The sequence below is a fragment of the Lipotes vexillifer genome, unplaced genomic scaffold, assembly GCF_000442215.2.
Source record: "Lipotes vexillifer unplaced genomic scaffold, Lipotes_vexillifer_v1.1 scaffold912, whole genome shotgun sequence".
Lineage (NCBI taxonomy): Eukaryota > Metazoa > Chordata > Mammalia > Artiodactyla > Lipotidae > Lipotes > Lipotes vexillifer.
Window position 1 is genome coordinate 1,244,549 of NW_006782931.1, and position 5,319 is coordinate 1,249,867.

Here is a 5,319-nt window from a genome sequence, read left to right on the forward strand (position 1 = left end):
CCCCCACCCCAAAAAAAAAAAAAAAAAAAAAAAATTACACAGTAGAGGAACTTCCCTGGTGGTCCAGTGGTTGAGACTCCACACTTCCAATGCAGAGAATGCAGGTTTGATCCCTGGTCGGGGAACTAAGATCCCTGCATGCCACGCAGTGCAGCCAAAAAATAATAAATAAATAAATAATAAAATTTTAAAAAATTACACAGTAGAAAACGGCATATCTTTTAGAGTTACATTTCTTTCTCTCTCTCTTTTTTTTCAATTGAAGTATAGTTGATTTACAGTATTGTGTTAGATTCACGTATACAGCAAAGTGATTCAGTTATACATTTTTTCAGATTTTTTTCCATTAAAGGTTATTCCAAGATATTGAATATAGTTCCCTGTGCTATACAGTAGGTCCTATTGCTTATCTATTTTATATATAGTGGTGTGTATCTCTTAATCCCATACTCCTAATTTATCTTCCCCCCTCCCCTTTGGTAACCATAAATTTGTTTTCCGCGTCTGTGGGTCTGTTTCTGTTTGTTTTTCTTCTTTAATTTATTTAATTTTTAAATTTTTGGCTGCATTGTGTCTTTGTTGCTGCACGCAGGCTTTCTCTAGTTGCGGTGAGCAGGGGCTACTCTTTGTTGCCGTGCGCGGGCTTCTCATTGCAGTGGCTTCTCTTGTTGCAGAGCATGGGCTCTAGGCGCCCAGGCTTCAGGAGTTGTGGCTTGCAGGCTCTGGAGTTCAGGCTCAGTAGTTGTGGCTTAGTTGCTCCGCGGTATGTGGGATCTTCCTGGACCATGGCTCGAACCCATGTCCCCTGCATTGGCAGGCGGATTCTTAACCACTACACCACCAGGGAAGCCCCGTTTCTGTTTTGTAAATAAATTCATTTGTATTATTTTTTAGATTCAACATTTAAGTGATATATATAATATTTATCTTTTTCTGTCTGACTTATTTCACTAAGCATAATATTCTCTAGGTCCATGTTGCTGTAAATGGCAATATTTCACTCTTTTATGACTAATATTCCATTATATATATAAATATATATATATATATATATATATATATATACACACCACATCTTCTTAAGCCAATAATCTGTTGATGGGCAGTTGGGTTGATGGGCACTCAATTATTGTAAATAGTGCTGCTATGAACATTGGGGTGGAGTTACATTTCTCATCTGATGAAAATCAATGCCCTTGAACTTTTTTATACAATGGAAACATTAGTTCAAAGACACTTGAAAAGGCAAAATAGAAAGAACAGTATGGAATTTTTATACTGGAATCTGATACAGTCAGTACATGTAAATCTAAACACTTTTTATCCAGAGAAAGTCTGAAAGCAAGACTATTGTAATAATTAATCCAATAGAAAATATATCATAAGCTTATTGTACACCAACAAATTTCATTTATTTAATATTTTGATACACCTACAACCTCTTTTTTTGCTTAGACCTTTGAAATTGGGGTGAGGGTCTTTGAAAGTTAGAACTCTATCAGAGAATTGCATCTGAAATGTATAAATCCTCACCTGGATGTTTCAATAGTACAGCAATAACTACTCAATAAGCTTTAAAAAAAATAAATCCGAATAGAAGTGATGGTGAATACACACCACTATATATAAAATAGATAACTAATAAGAACGTACTCTATAGCACAGGGAGCTCTACTCAATAACCTGTAATGGCCTGTATGGGAAAACAATCTAAAAAGGAGTGGATATTCACTTTGCTGTACACCTGAAACTAACATAACATTGTAAATCAACTATACCCCACTAAAAATTTAAAACAAATAAAGTGATAGTGAAATCTCTCCTTAAGTTTCTCTTTTTCAGTAAAGCTTTTATTTTAATTTTTTAAAATTTATTTTATTTATTTTTGGCTGCATTGGGTCTTCATTGCTGCACACCGACTTTCTCTAGTTGTGGCAAGCGGGGTCTACTTTTCGTTGCTGTGCGTGGGCTTCTCATTGCAGTGGCTTCTCTTGTTGCAGAGCACAGGCTCTAGGTGCTCGGGCTTCAGTAGTTGTGGCATGTGGGCTCAGAAGTTGTGGCACGTGGGCTCAGTAGTTGTGGCACACAGGCTCTAGAGTGCAGGCTCAGCATTTGTGGTGCACGGGCTTAGCTGCTCCATGGCATAGTGGGATCTTCCCAGACCAGGGCTCGAACCCGTGTCCCTTGCATTGGCAGGTGGATTTTTAACCACTGTGCCACCAGGGAAGCCCTTCAGTAAAGTTTAATTCAGCAAACTTGAATCTTTAGTTGTCCAGAAAAGGATTGGGTAATAAATGTGGTAATCATAGAGTAGATAGTCATCAGCACTGTTCAAAAGAATATGTATCCCTTGAACAATTCAAGAAGAAACTAAGAAGGAAAAATGAAGAATTTGTTTCCCCATAAGCAAGATACAAGAATGTCCATAACCATTACTGAGCATTAATCATTCGAGTATCTCCTTTGCATTAACCGCAAGAGATTATCATGTCTCTTCCTTACTGTCAGGAAACTTAGAGTTCTGTCCTGGCTCTGTGCTATAGTCATATGTTGATCTTATCCTCAAAACTTTAAAACCTTTGTCTTCATTTTGAAACCAGAATGACAGGGGAACACAATGAGATTGTTGCCAAATCATAGAATCTTGAGCTGAAAGAACCTTAAAGATGATCTCATTAAGTAGTTATTAATTTTTTTTTAAGCAGAACTCTTTTATTAAAACAAAAATATAAGAAGTAAGATGAAAGCTAAACAGTTTTGGTTGAAGGAGGGTGAGTGTTGAATGTCTGCCAGCTGGTCTTCCATCCTCGCCCCTGCAGTCCTTCAGGCAAACCCTAGCAGTCCTGTACAGCACAACTTGAACACTGACTTAGTCTAACCTCATTTCACAGGTGGGGAAAAGTCAGGAACTTTCTGAGTTCGCTGCAAATTAATAGCGGATTCAGGACCCCTTGTTCGTTGTTTTATCCATAATCATAACAACATTTATTGAATGTTATATTTGGGCTAAGCACTGCTTTATATTCTTCACTTGCATTGTTTCATTTATTCCCTATAATAAACCTCTGCGGTATAGGTACTGCTAATATCTACTTATTTATTTATTTATTTTAATGGAAGTATAGTTGATTCACCATGTTTCAGGTATACACACACACACACACACACACACACACACACACAAACACACATTCTTTTTCAGGTTCTTTTCCATTATAGGTTATTATAAGATATTGAATATAATTCCCTGTGCTATACAGTAAATCCTTGTGGTTTATCTTTTATACATAGTGGTGTGTATCTGTTAATCCCATACTTTTAATTTATCCTCTCCCCCTTTCCCTTTGGTAACTGTAATTTGTTTTCTATGTCTGTGAGTCTATTTCTGTTTTGTAAATAAGTTCATTTGTATCACTTTTTTAGATGCCACATGTAAGTGCTATCATATATTTGTCTTCCTCCTCTGTCTGACTTCACTCAGTATCATAATCTCTAAGTTCATCCATGTTGCTACAAATGACATTATTTCATTCCTTTTTATGGCTGAGTAATACTCCATTGTATATGTATATACCACATCTTCTTTATCCATTCATCTGGGGTATTTTTAAGATTTTTTTTGGATGTGGACCATTTTTAAAGTTTTTTATTGAATTTGTTACAATATTGCTTCTTTTTTATGCTTTGGGTTTTTTGGCTGCCAGGCATGTGGGATCTTTCCTCTCTGACCAGGGATTGAACCTGCAAGCCCCTGCATTGGAAGTTGGAGTCTTAACCACTGAACCACCAGGGAAGTCTTCTATTCATCTGTTGACGGACATTTAGGTTGCTTCCATGTCTTGGCTATTGTAAATAGTGCTGCTATGAACATTGGGGTGCATGTATCTTTTCAAATTAGAGTTTTTGTCTTTTCCAGATATATACCCCGTGGTGGGATTGCTGGATCACATGACAACTCTATTTTTAGTTTTTTAAGGAACCTCCATGCTGTTCTCCATAGTGGCTGCATCAATTAATATTTCCACCAAAAGTGTAGGAGGGTTCCCTTTTCTCCACACCCTAAGATCGATTTAATAGATAAGAAAAGTAAGGCAAGGGAAAATACGCAAATTGCCCAGGGTCACACAGTTACTATGTTGTCTTCCTAGGCTTCAATTACTTCATCTGTAAGGAGCTGGATAACTTCTGAAAGTCAGGCTGGTGTGCACCTCTAAAATTCTATAGTCTTAGGATTCCAAGTTGTGAGACAGGTTTTTCCACCATAAATTGTTCCTTCAGAACCAGTTGCATTCCTCTGAGACTTAAATATTTGAGGTCTACAGAGGGAGATTTTAAGATGCAATTGTTTCAATTCACCAGTCAGGTGAGTCTGATTACCTTGCACCTGTGATCAAGGACTGACATTGACCCAGTGTCTATTGATGCAATAAATGGTGTGGTGGTGGATGAGTGCTTTTTTTTTTCTTTTATAGAGCTTTTTTCCTCTTTTAATTAATTAATTAATTTATTTATTGGCTGTGTTGGGTCTTCACTGCTGCACTCGGGCTCTTGTCTATTTTCAGTGAGCGGGGACTACTCTTCATTGTGGTGCCCGGGCTTCTCATTGCGGTGGCTTCTCTTGCTGCAGAGCACGGGCTCTAGGCTTGCAGGCTTCAGTAGTTGTGGCGCACGGGCTTAGTTGCTCTGCGGCATGTGGGATCTTCCCGGACTAGGGATCAAATCCGTGTACCCTGCACTGGCAGGCAGATTCTTAACCACTGCACCATGAGGGAAGCCCGAGGGAAGCCCCAGGGAAGCCCCTGGGTGAGTGCTTTGTAGTTAGAGAACAATAAGGTGGTGGGAAGAGGTGAGACAAAAAACGTTGAGAAGATTATTTAGTAGTAGAAGTAGCAAAAAGATGTTGATTTTGCCTGTTAAACTCCTATAAGAGGAGTTTAAAAACAGGCCAGTGACAGCAACAGTGTAGTATGATTGAGTCAATATGATAATGGTAAATTTGGAGCAATTTTTATTATGCAAATAGCATAAACCTATTAACAATAGGCAAATTTTTGTTTTACAATCAACTTGGTTAAAAGCATAACTTTTTGCATGAGAAGCAAAACATTAGCCAAATAATTCCAGAACTGTTGAGAAGACTTTGTAAACAGAAGAGCAATATCTTTTTAAAGATAACCAGTTCTTGAACTTTGACCAATATATCATACATAGAGATGACTGTATCTGACATCAAAGTACCGTGACTTGTGAATCTTCCTTATTTTATTGTTTCAAATAACATCTAAACTCAAGGACAGTTCACTATTTTCCTTGGTTTGA